The 19,214-nt window shown below is 36.8% G+C and overlaps 1 long non-coding RNA gene across 1 annotated transcript; it reads left to right on the top strand.

Moving 5' to 3' along the window:
• Positions 1-5,360: 5,360 nt before the first annotated feature.
• Positions 5,361-18,023, top strand: LOC123612002 (uncharacterized). The gene is made up of 4 exons (XR_006719139.2): positions 5,361-5,519; positions 16,473-16,643; positions 16,738-16,881; positions 17,091-18,023. It is a non-coding gene; the product is annotated as an uncharacterized LOC123612002 (long non-coding RNA).
• The last annotated feature ends 1,191 nt before the right edge of the window (positions 18,024-19,214 follow it).

Here is a 19,214-nt window from a genome sequence, read left to right as displayed (position 1 = left end):
AGGGAAGAGAAAGTGGCAAGCCAACCCTGTGTCTATCTCTACCTTCCACTCTTCCGTGTCTCTCATTCAAAAGGAGAGGAAGAGCCATTAAGGAATGGAGAAGACTCTGTGTTACTTACCCATTTCTGAATAAATATTTGTGACCCTTAAAAAATGGAGGAAGGATAGTCTCCCCAATATATGGTACTGGGAAAACTGGATATCCACATACAAAAAGAATAAATTAGACCCCTATCTTACACAATACACAAAAATCAACTCAAAATGGATTAAAGACTTGAATGGAAGGCCTGAGCCATAAAACTCCTAGGAGAAAACATAGGGGTAAGCTCCTTGACATTGGTCTTAGCAATGGTTTTTTGGATTTGGCAACAAAAACAAAAATAAAGAAATGGGACTATGTCAAACTAATAAAAGCTTCTGTACAGCAAAGGAAACCATCAATAAAATGCAAAGGTAACCTATGGAATGGAAGAATCATAACTCTGATAAGGGGTTAATACTAAAAATAAATTTAAAACACACAAAAGTCAACATCAAAAAATTAAAACATTCCAATTAAAAGTGGACAGAGGAACTGAACAGACATTTTTCCAAAAGAAGATACACAAACAGCCAACAGTTACGTGAAAAATTGCTCAATGTCACTATCATCAGGGAAAAGCAAGTCAAAACCACAATGATATATCAGCTCAAATCTATTAGAATGGCTACTATCAAAGAAACAAGAAATAGCATGTGTTAGAGAGGATATGGAGAAAAGGGAACTCTTGTGCACTGTTTAGTGGGAATGCAAATTGATGCAGCCATTATGAAAAACAGTATGAAGATTCCTCAAAAATCGAAAATACGATTGTGACTACCACATGATTCAGCAATTCCACTTCTGGGTATTTACCTGTAGGAAACGAAAACACTGTCTTGAAAAGATATCTGCACCCCCATGTTCATTGCAATATTATTTATAATAGCCAAAACCCGGAAACAACCTCAATGTCCAGCAATGGAGGAATGGACAAAGAAAATATGATATAAAAAAGAAGGAAGTCTTGCCATTTGTGGCAACATGAATGGACCTTGAGGGCATTATGCTAAGTGAAGTAAGTCAGACAAAGAAAGATGAATACCATATGATCTCACTTATATGTGGAATCTAATTGAAACAAACAAACCCAAAACCAAAACCAAATAAACCAAGCTCATGGATATGAGGTGGGTGGGTGGGTGGCTGGGGAGTGGGCAAAATTGGTGAAGGGGGTCAAAACGTACAAAATTCCAGTCATAAAATGAATAAGCCATGGGGATGTAAGGTACAGCAAGGTGACTATAATTAATACTACTGTATTGGATATTTGAAAGGTGCTAAGAGAGTAAAGCTTAAAAGTTTTTATCACAAGAAAAAAAATTGTAACTACGTGTGGTGGTGGATATTAACTCAACTTATTGTGACAATTGTTTCACAATATATACATATACCAAATCATTATGTTGTACACCTAAAACTAATACAATGTTATATGTCAATTATATCTCAATTTTAAAAAAATAGTAAGGTAGGCAGAAATGGAGAGACACACAAAGAGAAACCAGAGTCCATGAATTTTAAAAAGCCATAGAGTCAGAGTAGAAGACTAAAATGCTGTTAGTGGCACAACGGGTGATCAAAAATGAATCAAAGCTAACTCACCATAATGATGGCTTGATGAAGGGGAAAGAAATAAGGAATTCCTACTTCTAAGAGGCATTTGCTAGCATTGTTATTAAGTCAGTAAAACTTTTGAAACAATTGGAGCTCCTTTTACATCATAAATTATTTTCCAGTTGTTTATTTTTCACGGCATTTGCTTAAAATGTGAATTAGGTACCTTACTGCTCCCTACAAGGAGTCCAACATGCTTCCCAACTGTGAATTTTTCTTTCTACTTTTTTTAATAGAATTTAATTTTAATCAATGTTCCATAGTATGTACACCTTGTATAAAGGAAAACTATGTATGTATTTATTTATTTTTGTCTTTTTAAGGTATCACCCAACCTGCTCTATAGTCCCCTGACACTTGCTGTTCTCGTTGTGGTTACTTGTGTACCTGGCTATCCAAACTACTATCTAGCTTTCCAAACTCACAGTCATCTCTTAGCAGTAACTCATCCTTAAAATAGCCTTCCTATTTTTTGAACCAAAATTGGGATACATATAATTTGAGTGCCCACCATCTGCCACACATGGTGGGGTGTCGCTGCAGGACCTTGCTTCAGACATGTAAGATCCCCTATCTATTAAACTATTGATGTCTCTGTCACTGACTCTGGGCTCTTTCTTCAGTCTTGAGGCTGGGCAAGTACAGGGCTTACAGGCCTGTGGGGTGTAGCCCAACAGAAGGTTTCTCAAAAAACTAAAAACGGAACTACTATATGGCCCAGCAATTCTACACCTGGTATATATCCCCCAAAACCCAAAAATACTAATTTGAAAAGATACATGCACCTCAATGTTCATAGCAGCATTATTTACAATTGCCAAGATATGGAAGTAACTTAAGTATCCATCAACAGATGAACGGATAAAGAAGATGTGATATATATATATATACTACTCAGCCATAAAAAAGAATGAAATGTCACCATTTGCAACAAAATGGATGGACTTGGAAGGTATTATGCTAATTGAAATAAGTCAGACAGAGAAAGACATATACTGTATGATATCACTTATATGTGGAATCTAAAAAATAAAGCAAATATATAACAAAAGGAAACAGACTCACAGATCTAGGGAAAAAACTAGTGGTTCCCAGTGGGAAGAGGGAAGGGCAAGATGGGGATAGGGGATTAAGAGGTACAAACAATTATGTATAACAAAATAAGCTGCAAGGATACAACACAGGGAATATAGCAATATTTTATAATATTAAGCTATAAATATATAAGCTATACATATAGTTTATATATATTAAGCAGTATGTTATAATAGGCAATATTTTATAGTAACTATAAATGGAGTATAACCTTTAAAAATTGTAAATCATTAGATCGTACACCTATAACATATGATATTGTACATCAACTCTACTTCAATTTAAAAAAATAAATAATTAAAAAGTTGTATTGTTATCAATTGTGTTATAGCTTGTTTGAAGAAACTTACCTTCTAGTACAGTAGAAGTAGTAGATAGTGGAGTAAACGGTATTTTGACTCCTTTAATTGCTGGTGAGCTGGTAGATATTTAACAACCAGCTCTCCAGAAGGAAAAACCTTCTTTGTAGTGTTTGCCAATTTCTGTAATATAAATACTCCCATCGTGACCTATTTGAAGCTACCAATGTGATATCACATCACTGAACAGAGTTGAGAAGTACGTGGTAACACACAATTAAATAGTATTTTTATCATACAGGTGCAATAGATGTAAATAACCTCAAGAACATAGATAATATTACAACTTAGTTGAAATAATTAGGAAGTGGTGAGTTTTGATATGTTTTACTTTATTTTTAATATAGTTGACTTAACTATACCTTTATATAATCTAATTTTTAATAATTCCTGTGTTTAACAACCAAGTTGCAAAATTTGTGAAAATCTAAGTTGGCTCTTACAAGCCATTATGAGCCAGTTCCAGCATACTACTGCCCTTAACTGCCCCTCAGACACACAGCTCTGAGTCGCCATATTTGTATAGTTACAGTCTCTCCTGGCCACAGCTGCTGAGAGCAATGTAGAATTTAGAAGTGAATTAAGACCGAGAATCATTTTCTTTGTGTGACTGAAGCTATAACTAACACGTGAATATTTGAAGCTAATCACTTTTTGACAATAATATGGACTGAGTAGCAGATAAGATTAATCTTTCAGTAAAGAATAAGAAATGCAGAGGGAAAAGCAGAAAAGGAAAACACACATCTTAGTTGTCTTACAGCATTCTAGTTTTTGGCTGCAGTTTTTTTCTGAGACATGATTGCATTTTATCCTTGGACTTGGGCAGGTAACCTTACCTCTTGTTAAATGAATTAAACAAGGAGACCATCACACTGAGATGGCTCTAATGCCATGGCAACTGATGTAAGCAAACCAAAACCTAAGCCTGTAAATGCCTCAAGGTTATGAATCAAACCGCTAAGGACAAACAGTCAACTAAGCTTTAAGCTATAGCCAGTCAAATATTTTCCTTTCTTTGTTTCTACGCTTTCTCTGTATAAGTCTTTCCCCTGACTCTTGTCAGCAGAGTTCTCCTAACCACTTCCGGTTTAGCACTCTCCACTTTGAATCCATTTTTGCTCAAATAAACTCTTAAAATATTTAATATGCTTCAGTTTATCTTTACACACTGGTGACAATGCAAAATGGTACAGCCACTCTGGAAGGCAATTTCTTACAAAATTAAGCATACTCTTACTGGGATCCAGCAATTGCCCTTCTTGGTTTTTAACCAGAGGGGCTGAAAATTTATGCCCACAGAAAACCTGCACATAGATGTTCATAATAGCTTTATTCATAATTACCAAAATCTTAAAGCAACCAAGATATTCCTCAGCAGGTAAATAGATAAGTAAACTGTGGTACATTAAGACAACGGACTATCATTCGGCACTATAAAAAAATGAGCTACTAAACATGAAAAGACATGGAGGAATCTTAAATGCATCTTAGTAAGTGAAAGAAGCTAACCCAAAAAGGCTGTATACTGTATGATTCTGAATACATGACATTCTGGAAAAGAAAACTACGGAGACAGTAAAAAGATGAGTGGTTGTCGGGGGTTGAAGGTGGGGGAAGAATGAAAAGGGGGATCACAGAGTATTCTTAGGGCAGTGAAACTACTCTGCGTGATACTATAATGATGGTTACATTACATTATACATTTGTCCAAACCCAAAGACTATACAACATCAAAGGTCTATTTAACATAAACTATGGGCTTTGGGTGATTATGATGTGTCAGTATAGTTTCACTGATTATAAGAAATGTACCACTCTGGTGGAGAATGCTGATAGTGGGAAAGGCTATGCTTCGGGGCAGGGGTTATATGGGAAATCTCCATACCTTCCTCTCAATTTTGCTGTGACCCTAAAACTACTCTAAAAAAATGAAGTCTTAAAATCATTAGGATACTTCTTATTTGGGTAAGTTTGGTTAAATTGTGCCAGACTTTCTAAAGCAGGTTTGAGGCCAAATTTCCAGGGACATTTTAGACATTTTGTGGGCTAAGTGGAACACAGATGTGCAGCCACTACCTTTGTGCATGTGTGTCTAGGACATGGACACAAGCTGTGCTCCTGTACATCAATGCTTCCACCTAAACTGGCTCATTTGACCAGAACAATCAGCTCACATGCCAGTGCAAGCAAAGAAAGGTGTAATAAAAAGAGGGAAAGAATGAAAGGCATTTAAAAGCTGAGCAGTTAAATTTACACCTAGTTAATAATTGTATTTGTTTTTCAAGGGCTACTTAGCCTTTTGGAGAAAGAAAAACAAGGCAGAAAACGGATTCAGCATTGGAATTGATCTGTGCAGTATTTCTGTAGGTAATCTTATCTATCTTCCTTATCTCCCTATTAATCCTTAATTTTATCCAAAACCTAAGTAGCTGGATCTATTTCCTCAACTTACTCCCCTTCTTGCCTCCTCAGGTTTTTTTCCACAAGTATTTATTATACATCTATTGCATGACAGGCACTGCCCAAGACATTGTTTTTTGTGCCAAAACAAGGAGTTTGAACTTCATCCCCCAGATCGGGATTTCTCAAACTATAGTGTGTGTAAGATTCATAAGGAAAACTTATTGAAAATACAGATTCCAGGTATTGAACCCAGAAATCTGATTCAGGGCTTGTTTAAGTCTGGGAACCTGCCATATTAACAGGCATCTTAAATGACTGAAGTGATTGGATTTACATTTGAATATAATAACTCTATCAACTTCTCTATGCATCTTGTAATTTGGTTTGTGATGAGCCTGCCTCTGGAAATTTTTATCTCTCTTTAGGAACTCTTGGATCAGGCTCTCTGATCTAATTGTGACTCTGCCACTTAGGAGCTATTGGTCAAATTAACCTCTTCCTAGTCTGCCTCTTAATCTGCAGGTATGTGGGTATCAGAATACCTGCTTCAGAGAGTTACTGCATGGATTTGTCAAGTAAAGCACGTGTGCCATCTGGCACATAGAAGAAGGTGCTTAAAAGATGGAAGTTTTATTGTTGCTGTTATTGGTAGTAGTTTTACCACAACTTCATTTCCTAGAGAGAAGAGGAGCAGGACATACAGTTTTAGCCACAATAAGTGGTTGGGCTTCTGGGGCATGACTAGACAGATGATTGCTTCAAAAGAAAGACGTGTTCTGCCTTCTTTCTGCCTATTCCTATTATTTAGAAATAAGGCTGAGATCATTATGTTAGCAATAATCATTTTATTTATTTTCCACGTATTTACTTATTAAATCCCAGGGTAGTGTGTTCTACCATTATTGCTGCTCTGAAATTTTCTTCTCATCGCTTAATTTAAAAGAACAGGGGCAAGAAGGGTGAGGTTATAACTCAGTAGTAGAGCACCTGCTTAGCATGCACGAGGTCCTGGGTTCAATCTCCAGCGCCTCCATTAAAAAAATGAATAAATAAGTAAATAAACCTAGTTACCTAACCCCCCAAAAAATAAAAATAAAAGAACTAAAGTTATACCTAGCCCAGAGAAGGAAATAACATCTGCTCTTGACAAGCATCTAAAAGATGTCATTAATCGAAATAAGGAATATAGAAGAAGAATCAGGATTGTAAAGAATGTAAGTTCAGTTTAGGTCAATTTCTTCACCACTTACATACACCTAGGGTCTTATATTCTTAAATGCTAAAATTTAATTGCATATATTATCTCATTGACTTCATAATCACCTTATGCAGAAGGTACATATGCAGAACATATAGGTGTGTTCTCAGGTTTACAAAACTTTTTAAGTGAAAATATGATGATTTAGCAGTCTTACGAAATGGAAGTAGGAAAAAAATCACTTAAAATTGCTATTTCTCTCTTCTGTTAAAAGATAAACTGAGGCAAATTAAACATTTTGAGAGTTTATTTCAGCAAAAATCAATTCAAACTGTGCCTTGCCAAACTGGAAGCAGTTGGAAACACTGCACTCACAGGAACTGGGGGAAAGACTTACAGAGAAGACTGACTGCAAAATAAGGAAATTATCTACTGGCTATAGCTTAAGGCCTAACTGGCTGTTTAGGATTGGTTGATCTTGGTTTTTTTTTTTTTTTAATCAAAAAAAATTGAGATATAGTTGATGTAAAATAGTATATATGTTACAGGTATAAAATATAGTGATTCACAGTTTTTAAAGTTATTATAAAATATTGGCTCTATCCCCTGTGTTGTATAATATATCCTTGCAGCTTATTTTGTTATACATAATTGTTTGTACCTCTTAATCCCCTATCCCCATCTCGCTCCTCCCCCCTTCCCACTAGGAACCACTAGTTTTTTCCCTAGATCTGTGAGTCTGTTTCCTTTTTGTTATATTCACTAGTTTGTTTTATTTTTTAGATTCCACGTACAGGTGGTATCATACAGTATTTGTCTTTCTCTGTCTGACTTATTTCACTTAGCATAATATCTTCCAAGTCCATCCATGTTGTTGCAAATGGCAAAATTTTGTTATTTTTTATGGCTGAGCAGTATTCCCATGTACCTGTCTATCTATCTATACACAGCACATCATCTTTACCCATTCATCTGTTGATGGACACTTAAGTTGATCCATATCTTGGCAATTGTAAGTAATGCTGCTATGAACATTGAGATGCATGTATCTTTTCAAATTAGTGTTTCTGTGTTTTTTTTTGGATATATACTAGGAGTGGAATTGCTGGGTCATATGGTAGTTCTATTTTTAGTTTTTTTGAGAAATTGTCATATTGTTTTCCACAGTGGCTTCACCAATTTACATTCCCACCAACAGTGTATGAGGTTCCTTTCCACATCCTCGCCAACATTTGTTATTTGTGGTCTGTTTGATGATAGCCATTCTGACAGGTATGAGATGATATCTCATTGTGGTTTTAATTTGCATTTCTCTCTTGATTAACAACGCTGAACATCTTTTTATGTGCCTGTTGGCCACTTTCACGTCATATACATGTCCTCTTTGGGAAAATGTCCATTCAGGTCTTCCGCCCATTTTTTAATCATGTGTGTGTGTGAGAGAGAGAGAGAGAGAGAGAGAGAGAGAGAGAGAGAGAGAGAGAGAGAGAGAGAGAGAGAGAGGAGAGAGAGGGAGAGGGAGATGTTGAGTTGTATGAGCAGTTTATATATTTTGGATATTGGTTGTCCTTAGGTTTTCATTTGGTAACCTTGGTATTTATGGACTTAGGTTTTGGTTTGCTTATATAGGCTGACAGGGTATTTATAGCCACCTCAGTCTAATGGCCTCCTTGTTTAATTAATTTAACACAACTAAGGGAACAAGCAGAAAAATCACTAGATTAATTGTTCAGAAAAAAAACCAAAGTCACCCTCCCAACACCTTCCCTCTTTTCCCCAGAATTAGCTGAGCAATTGAAACCAGGAGGAATGCAGGAATTCTACCATTTATGTGGATTTGAGCCAAACTTGTTTGAATGACACAGGACAGACTACTTTAGTCGATAACTGGATTACACCTAAAAACAAATGCTTTCGAGGGAAACTGGGGAGCAGAGCAACAGAATTGCCGCTGAACTGAAAGGCAGATGGGAAATCTTTTAAAATGCTCTGTCTTAAAAAAATCACTTTTAACTTTCCCTACAACCACATTGAACTACTCACATGAATGCAATTATTTGCTCTTAAAGACACAGTCGTCCTTTAAGAAAACAGTTTTTGACATAAATGATTATTAAATTATACTCCAGTTTCATTAAATATTAACTTTGACAATGTGATTTTTAAATTGATGTGTCGTATTCACCTTATGGATGAGCTATTGGCTATGGTTCAGTTGCTCACGGTTCTGTCGCTCAAGCAGGAAGGATTTATTGCCGGGGTTTAGACGGCTTAAACTCTTTGTGATGGCAGGGCTAGGGCGCTTCTGGGACCGACTTCCACCCTCCAGAATCACACCGCCACACCTGCACTCCCGAAGCAGCACCGCCACTAGGAAGTCGTCAAACCGAGCGGCTGCGGCGGGCACAACAATACAGGCTCCGCCTGGGTTCGCAGCATCAAAACCAGCCGCTGTGGCGGGTCCTGTCCACGATCTCTTGACCCTGATTGGTGGAACCCAAACCCATCCGCCACCCTAACAGCGAGGACATCTGGGTAACGTAGTTTTTACTTTCCAACCTCAAAGGCACATAAAGAAAAGAAGTAGATGGGAATGGAAATAGCACATTGTATTATAATTCACCTAACCATTCCTTAAATTTTAGGTTTTTAGGTTCTTAAGTATTTTTCTCTATGATAAATAAATAAAATAAATTCATAGAAGTAGAATCTCTGAGTCAGATGGTACAAGTACTTTTCAAGTTTTTTACAATTATTGCAAAATTGCCCTTTTGAAAATTTATGTTTATACTCTTTTTAGCCATCCTTGTTCTATGTTGTCAATCATGATTAATGCATTTATTGTAGTTTTAAAAAGGAAAACGACACATCATTTAAAAACTTAGCATTTCTTTTGCTAGGAAGTTTGAACGTTTTAATTCTCACCATAGGGGAATTACAGTCAAGTCTTTAGACTATTCATTTCCCCAGCAGTAATGCAGTAATGCATTCACACATCTCAGATGATGGGAAACAATGTTTCTTTTGTTCATCCATTTGTTTTATTATTTTTTGTTATTACTAGTTAAATAACTTTAAGATCTAGTGACCTTACTATGTTCCTCTATTGGAAAACAATTCTCTTTAGGCTTTCAAGTAAATACCAAGAAAAATTTCTTCTTTCACTCTCTGCAAAATTCAACTAGTTTAATTTTAAGTTTAGTTTAAGCCTGTAGGCCTTAACTAAAATTAAGATTATGTAACTTGATGATGATGCAACCAGTTTAGTTTAGGTGCATATCCTAGACTTGAATTGTAAATGTTTGAATATTTATCGGTATGGTTTTATGAGGTTTGTGGGTTACATGTACGTGGGTCCGGGCTCTGAACTTCTTGCCACTCACAGTAAGAGCCCTGTAAGGAAAGCAGCTCTGTGAGGAAGAGCTCTACAGCTCAGAGAGGTCTGAAAGGCCCAGGCTTTCAGCTGTCATTCCACTGGCTGGAATCCACTGATGAAGTCACTATCCTACTCTGATTTAATGCAGCTCGATGAATGCCCAGGGAACCCTCGGGCTGTCAGACAACAGTTCCCACATCTTTTTCTTCTATAGGAGCATGTACAGCATCCAGTCTCAAATGTTAAGAGAGTGATTGACTTTTGACTGTTCTTGGGGCTAAAGATCCTCTTTTTTATTCCCAGAATAAGCATAGGGAGATTTAGAGGAGGCATTAAGGACAAGGCTTGTTTTATTCATATTAGTGATTTAGAGAGGAAAGAACTTGTTTTAAGTTCACCTTTGAAACTAGAAACATTAATATTTGAACTCTGAAATATTGTTTACCAGATTAAGACAAGACCTCATACTTTATACTTAAGCAATTATCTTAAAAACCTGTGTTTACCACGAGACGATAAACTGTCATTACTCTCCACCTAGTGGCAAGATAGGTTAATTGAAAGCTAGAAATGTTCTGACACTTGAGTGCTAGATCCAAATATTTAAAAAGACAACAGTAAGTATTATAGCATCAAATGAATCTTACCACCATTTCATTAAATTTTGATATAAATAAAAACTCTATATACAATAGTCCATGATTGTAATTTGATGTATGAAGTCATCTAATTTGCAAGTGAAAACCCTTGCTGGATGATAATCAGAATGCTCATAAATGCAGGCCTTTTCTTGAAAATGCTTTTTCTTAATATCTTAAACATTTTATGACCTCAGAAATCTTACTGTTCTTAAGAAAATGCCAAATTATAGTTTAATTGTTGCAGGTAGAAGATTTAGAAGGTATGTTGCCAATCAATTTAGAGAAAATCACAAAATCAGAATTTGGTCACTGAGCAGGATATTTTTGGCACAAGAACTTTGCAAACTGGAGATATTAATCAAGATATGATGGTACATATAACTAGCAAAGGTAGCTTGTAGTCCCAAGTTAAGCTGATGTTCAACACTGAGCCTATATCGAGTAGTTACAGTGGGCATCTGTCTGTTCCAATGTGTTCAATATTCTGTTAAAATTAGTTGGTGTCCATGCCATCTGGTTATTCTATCATCTGGGTATTACTCTAAATCCTAGGGGACACAAGAAAAAAATAACAAAGTGGGAGGAATGCGAGTACTATGAAAAGAAAGTAAACAGAAATCTTTAGAGGATGCCAAATGAATGGACCAGACCAAATAAGAATTTTTAAAAAGCATAAGTAATAACCTTAGTGATCTAAAGGAGGAAATTGGAAACATGAATCAGAAAAATCAATTATGAAGGACCAACTGGAGATACTAAACATGAAAAATCTACCAGACAAAATTATGTAGTAAGTATTGTATCAGAAACACTTTACTACTGTTTTGTGGATACTTTTTCAGACTAAATACACTTGAAAAACAGATTAGTGAACTGTAAGATCAGGTCAATGAACATTCCCAGAGAAATTAGGAAGGGACAAAGTGATACTAAAAAACAGAGAAAAGAGAGACGCTAAGACACAGTGACACAATTTTGCAAAAGTAAAGAATGATATTAGTATCTAGATGGAAAGAGCACAGAGAAAGTGTTGAAACAGGAGAAATTTCAAGCTAACAGTTTTAATCTAATTCATTATATGTAAGGCCAAAATAAGTTACTGTAAGGTGCACAATGCCTCAGAAGGCTGACACACAAAGATTCTATTTGAAAACAGGGTGGGAGGAAGTGTTTGAGCAAGCAAAGCAATGAATCCAAGAGGTAACTAGGAGATGCAGAAGGTGTGGAAGAAGCAACGCTTTGCATTATGCTTGGATCAGAAGCTGCTGGAGCCGTTAATACAGATGGCTTCAGGGGGTGGCTAGACTGGACCGCTTCTATTACCCCAGAGATTTCATAGAGTATACACAGGTGGGACACATGTCATTTGTATATGGGTATTTGTTGGAGGAACAAAGGCCATAAAAACCTTCCATGAATTTATTTACAAATTGTACATGTGAATATGCACTATTTCCTATAATCAGAGATAATGTTTAAAATATATGACATCTAATACAGCATGGGCACTGACCAATCAGAGCAGACATCAGTCAAAGGGCTGGAGCAGATTCTGGGAGGCTCCTGCTGTGCCCTTCACCTGGAGATTGCAAGTACATCTGAGGCAAACTGGGTCATGCGGGGGCCTTGGAGAGGCACGGGGGAAGGGATCAGGGTAGCTTCCATTTACCAACAGATACCAGATTGTTCAGAATTTTAACACCTGGTATGGTCATGTATACTGGCAGAGTAGCAACATGTCTTCATGTTTGATTATGTCACACAATTTTCTAAAATACACTTATTTTTTTAAAACTAACCTTTGGTAGATGTTATACTCCTAAGAGATGAAGACAGTGTCTGTAGTAAAATGATTTGGCATATTGGAGAGCCTTATCTTCTTTACAATGCAAATCAGAAAAAATAAATAGGGGATATTAACTTATAATAAAGAAGAGAGAGTAATCATATAATCTTAATCAAGACATTTTCCTGACAAGTCAGCTTGCATGGGTTTTCATTAAGCTTACTGGATTATAAATATCATGTCCCATTTTCTTTCCTATTTTTAAAGGAATTTTAAAACATGAAACCTGTTAAAGTTGAAAACAAAAACAAAAACAAAAAACCCTTAAGGATGGTTTCCTTTCATTGCAGACCTAAACCAAACTGCAGGCTGTTGCCAAGCCCAGTAGACCTCAGCAGAGCCCACAACTTCCCGCAGACCAGTCTGCACACTCATGAGTGAGAAATAAACGTTTGTTCTTATGTCATTGAGTTGTTCAGTTGTTTGTTACATAGCAAAAGACATTCCTTTGTCACTTATTCATTTATTCCTCACTCATTCACTATATATTGAACATCTGTGTGCTAGATATTGCTATAAAAACCCAATGCTGGTTTTTCTTTTAAAAAATTGATTAGGCAAGTTTCTGATCAAACTAATCAGGAAAAAGAAAAGAAGATGCACTAAATAACAGGACTTGTGAAGTTTCCATTCTGCTGTTGAGACAGAAAAAAAACAAATAGGGAAACCCAAATGGCTAAAAAGCAAATGAAGAGTAATTTACCTTTACAAGTAATCAGAGAAATGCAAATTAAAACATCAATTAGAAAGTCTGATAATTTCAAGTAGAGGTGTGGATGTTGGGAAATAGGAAATCTCCTATAAGGCTTAAGAGAAGGTAAACTGGTGCAACCATTCCAGAGGGCAACCTGCAAGTACTTGGTACATTAACTCTTCTTATACTCTCTATAGGATGTAGCAGTTACATCCTAGTCTCTTGCACTTGTCCCTAAGAATATTTTTTACAGCACTGGTTATGGTAATAAGAATGGGGGAAGCTGAAATGTCCATCAGGAGAGGAATGAGAAGTAAAGTGAGAGATAGACACATAATAAAGTTATATGCAGTAATCAGAATGTTCTAGATTAATATATAGCTAGATGGATCTTAAAATATCATGGCAAGGGAAAAAAAAGAAACAATATGAGATTTTAAAATTTTTTTCTATTATTATTATTTTTTAATGGAAGTACTGGGGATTGAACCCAGGACTTCGTGCATGCTAAGCATGTCCTCTACCACTGAGCTATGCCCATCCCCAACCCAAAATATGAGATTTATAAAAGAATATCTTTCAAGGAGATTAAATGCAGACACCTAGAAAGCAACACTATACTTATTTTTAAGGATACATGGGTATCTAAATAAATATAGAGATGACAGACTGGAAAAGCCTGTATTTTAATATATAATAAATTAATATTTTATTAATATTACATTTAGTATATAATAATATTTGTACACGAGTTGAAGAGAGATAAAGATGGTGGATGAATGGAAAAAATACTGAATGAGAGTAGAAAAAAAGGCATTCAAAAGGCTGATAAAGTACAGTGAAATATAGAGTGTGATTAACTCAATTTTGTGCACTTGATTGTTTAAAAATAATAATGCATAGTAGAACAGGGAGTGTGGGGTCTGAAGTAATTTGAGAGCATATGAAAGTCAGTGCTATCTGGGGATGAGCATGTTGAATTCTCAGGCTTCTGATGATCCCCTGCTCTTATATCCTTTCTGGGATAAAAGGAAGATAATAAATATCATAGCAGTTATATTTTAATTGTTTCAGTTTGGCAAATGATAATAACAAGATAAGCTGTAAAGCTTTACCTGACACATATATTTATACTAGTAAACATAAATGTAGGAAGTATATTTTAAAGAAAATAATGCACTATGTTCATCAAAACCTTCACTTTTCTATGTGATAAATATGGTGATTTTTTTTAATAGTGGAATTTCTTTTGTCATTATCTTGTTAATTGGTATAATGTGAGGCTTAAGTTGCACTCACAGATTTTAGTGTGTTATCATTAGAAAGTACTTCAATTGAAGCTATCATTTTACCTTTCTTTCATTATTATTCATGACCTTGAATGAGGATTATCTTTGGAACTCAGAGCCTCTCAAAATTATTTGTCTTTGCACTTACCCTCTGCTCTATATTCTTATTTTCTCCCTTCCTTTGAACAATCACAAAAGAGAAAGTAGGCAATGGAGTATACAGCACAGTCTTAATAGTCTTAACTGTGAATATTAAGAGGATATTATATCTCCATGTAGAACATTTAATTCTATTCAGTGTGTTTTAACATCACTGTTGGCTCCTTAATTGATCATGTAGTGAATACATGTCATGTGGAAAAATGCCAACTTTACATCTTAGGTAATCTGAACAATATCTTTCTTTGGCTGCTGATTAAAGTGCTTCAAAAAGTTTAAAAAGAAGAGTGTTTTTTAGGGTGAGGAAGGATAGACATTACCATGTGAGAAAGAAAAAGCTTATTACATCACTCAGAGTTGATGATTACAATTCAGCTGTCATCTGTTTTTTTCTTGTTCATCTTCTAATTAGAGAAGGAATAGGTTCAGAAAGATTACCTAAGGAAACCGATTATTAACTAAACTGGTTTATATTCACTCTGTAAATTGATAGTGATGCCACTTTCCTCTTTTATTTTCATCATGATTATGCTTATTATTTTCTGATTATTTCATGTGAATTTTTATACATACTGCATTTCAAAGTGATTTTGCAGTTGCAGAAATGACTATTTTGAAATTTGAAGACAGATGAACAAGCTAACCCTTTGGGATCTAGTTGTGTTGGAACTAGAAGGTCCTGCTTCTTTTTCTTAGTATTTGCCTGCTGGTTGCGATTGTTGTTACCTGTTTCTCATTATTTGTTCCCCAAGGAAGTAAGATTTGTGAGTCAGTGGTTCCTCCACTTCTGATTTTGATCCATCCCTCTGGGACAGGCTAAGTCACAAATTCCCTGGTTCATTGCCACGATAAGCAGCGTGACTAAGTACGACCTACAATACTTTCTTTCAGAAGATCAATCATTCAACTCACTGAATGTTAATTACTAATTTAACCCTGGAGAGGGGCTTTTCCTTTGTGTAGGAAGAAATACTCTTCAGAGATCCACAGTTCTTTTATACCATAATGTAGGAAAAGTAATATATTCTTTTACGAAACATCTGAAATTCCAAAGTCTCTCTTTATGATAGAAAACAAATAACATTAGTTTTTATTTTGTTTACTATTTATTTTCCTACCGTTGTTTGACATGCCTCTACATGAATACAGGTGGTCCTTCTGGTAGACCAGGAACTGTAGTTTCAGTAGTTAATGAGAAATCACAGAAACTCATCCATATATATTGTATTTTTGTAATTTTGGAGTTGCTATCTGCTAATCCTCATCAAAATCTATTAGTTAAAAATGATATTGTGCATGTGAGGTCAGATATCTAGGCTCCTAGATAGAGTCAGATGATGTTGAAAATAGAAGGACACTTGGGCATAGATCTGAATAAAACTAATATATCTTAAGAATCTATTAATATAATCTTGATATTAAAATTATTGCAGTAATATTAGTATCTTCAATTTCTGAGGTCTTTCCAATTCATAAAGTACTTTCTTGTACACCTTTTTAGAGGCAGGAACTATTTCATTGACTTCTATCCCTTGAACCCAGAAATTGCCAGGCATAGCTCAGTAAGTGTCTAAAGTAAATATTTGTCTTTTGTTGTTCTTTTTGCTCAGAGCACAAACTCCCTTCCTATATTTGGGGAATTCTTAATCATAAGTATCCCTGACAGAAGCCTCAAAGGCCGTACACTAGGTATCCCATCTTCCTTTTCAGCAAGTGCACAGGAACATGACCTGGGCTCAACTAGTCAGCTGCACCCACTCGACTTTGTGTTGGGAGCTAGTGGAGAATCTCTTCTACTTGTGGTAACAGTGTGTGACTAACGCCTGCTGCAGAGATCCAGTGGAAATAGAACGAGGGTGGCATACGATGTCCATGCCAGAGGTGAGCGGCTGCACAAGTGGGTGGGCTGCCCTGTGGGGAAGAGCAAGGCTGGGACCTACCTGCCTCTGTGTCCCTGACTATGCCCTGCCTGCAGATGGTGCTAGAGCTGCAGTCCATGCAAGAGGAGCTGCAAAGGTGCAGGAGGACCCTGAGGAGGCCTTAAGAGGAGCCCTCATCAACCTGGAAGGGGCCCATGAACAAATGAGCCTCTACCACCATCCACCACTGCCCAGAGCAGGTACCTGATCCCAGTACACTCTGGCCTTTCTGGGCCTCTGATAACCCCATGCCTTATATGGGCGATAATTATCTGCAACCAGACCCTGGGTCCCTCTGACCTCCTTGGTTTCGGGATTAGGAGCCCCCACTCCCTCCCGGGTCCAGGAGCTCCCAGCTTGCTGAGGAGCCAGTCCCCTCTGACCTGCTCTCTGCCTCTCTCAACCGTAGGGCCCTGGAACTGTCCCTGGAGATCCGCTGAGTCTCTCTGAAGCAGGACTCCCTTGCTCAGGAGCTGCTTGGCAGAATCCAACAGCATCCAGAATTCGCCAGTAGTAGGAAAAGTCCCCTTGTAACTGAGCAGTACCCTAGGGGACCTTCCCAAGAACAGACCCCCTCCTCCCCTCCATGTCTTCTGCCTACCACTTGTTTGTAGAAAAACTTCAGCTTCCTAGCCTTCCCCAAGTTCCAAACAATAAATTTAATCAGAGAAATGAGAAAATGCAGAAACAAAGGAAAATAGTCAAGCGAGGCAAGTTATTACTAGTTTAGCCATTAAACAAAATCAAGGACCTTTACTTCCTCCTCAAGGGATATAGATAACATTCTGAGCCATATCCTTTGAGCTATTTTGCAGATACTGAAACACTCACCAGATGGAAGAAATTAACTGTGTGCTGCCCACAGGCACACAGACCCCAGACCAGTTGGAACCAGAAAAACTAGCTGACCAGAGATTTATGGCTCAGGTCATGTTGCAACTGCAAGCAATACATGATGGCTACTTGGAATGGCATGATGGAGACAATCGTCTCTGAAAATAGATTAACCCCCACCCTAGCACATAGCCCTTTCCTCTTTTCCCTATATAATCTCTCAGTAAAGAGGGAGTGGGGAATTGGTTCTTTGTGATGTAAGTCCACCTTATCCCCAGGATCTCCAGCTTCCTCAATAAAGTTATCTTTCTTTTTACCCAAAACATGTCTCTCGGTACTGGATTCTTGAGTGAATTCAGTAACACCTTCATGACTCTAGATCCATGGTTTCAGTTCTGGTCCTGGATGCTGCCTGCTATCTTTTGTACTTTTCTTTTTTCAGAATGTGGTTCCCTAGCTTTGCTGGCAATTCTCTTAGCTATATAAAATTCTTGTAATAAATTACTTTTCTATCTAAATTAGAGTTGGCTTCTGTTGTACTTGCCTTAATAATTCTGACCAATAAAATATAGAATTGAATTTCATGTCTCTATAACCTTATAATGATAGATTTTTAGGAATACTGTTTATGTATCAGAAAACAAAGATTAAGAGATACCACTTGACTTAACTAAGATCAAACATTTATTATGAACTGAGAGCCAGGATTTACATATAACCACTCTGATTCTAAGTCTGGGGCTCTTTCTCCCTTGCAGAGCGTGGCGGAGATTGGCTACAGGCTGAACATTACTTTTTCATTTCACAAAGCACACAGGAAACGTACTTGACAGTCTCTTTTGTCATTCATTTGGGACCATATGACTGGTTTTTAACAATGGGTGAAGGTGATGTTTGCCACCTTCAGAGCTAGCCACTAAAATGCCTCCTCAATTTTGTTCATACTTTCTGTCTGAGTGGCTGGAAGTGAAATGTAAGACTGACTTACTATGGAAGGAATCCAAATCTCTGAGTCATCATTCGGAGTAGAGTCACCTGGGAGAGCTGCCTGGGCCACATCATGAACTGGAGACAAATTTTTGTTGTATTAATCCCTCTGATTTGAGGGTTCATAGTTAAAGCAGCTAGTGATTTTTACTCCTGTTAATTGAAATTGGTAACAGAGGTGAGGTACTGCCATAACGAAAATCTAAAATATGTGGCACTGCATCAGCTATTGGCTACAGATTGTAAAGAAATAGTTGCTAGATAACTATGTTATATGGTGGCAAATTTTTTGGTGAATTTGTTACCTGCTTTTCCTTGCAAGGCAGACATGTGTTGATGGAACTGTCGCTCTATAGGAAGAATTTCAAAAACCAAATGTTAGAAGTGTTTTTTGGGACTATTAGCTCATTTGACAGTGTATAGTTAAAAAAAAGAGATGAGCCCAGGAGAAAATTGGCCAATTGATAGATAGATAGAAAAAAAAAAGAGCCTGGATTTTGAGTTGATGCAATTAGTGATGAAAGGTTTTGGGTTAGTGATGGGAGTCAATATCTTTCATGTGTGGGAGGATAGATAAAGGGACAATGAGTGGCTAGAAAGGAGGACTGTGGCAGAGACTAACTAGATGCTCACTAATCTTGTTTCCTCCTCTTGGGACTATGGGAATGCTTCATAGTTCAGTGTCTCTCGTAGTAAGATCAAATAGATCACA

This window comes from Camelus bactrianus, chromosome 2 (genome assembly GCF_048773025.1).
Source record: "Camelus bactrianus isolate YW-2024 breed Bactrian camel chromosome 2, ASM4877302v1, whole genome shotgun sequence".
Taxonomy (NCBI): domain Eukaryota; kingdom Metazoa; phylum Chordata; class Mammalia; order Artiodactyla; family Camelidae; genus Camelus; species Camelus bactrianus.
This window is presented reverse-complemented; position numbering and strand designations above follow the sequence as displayed.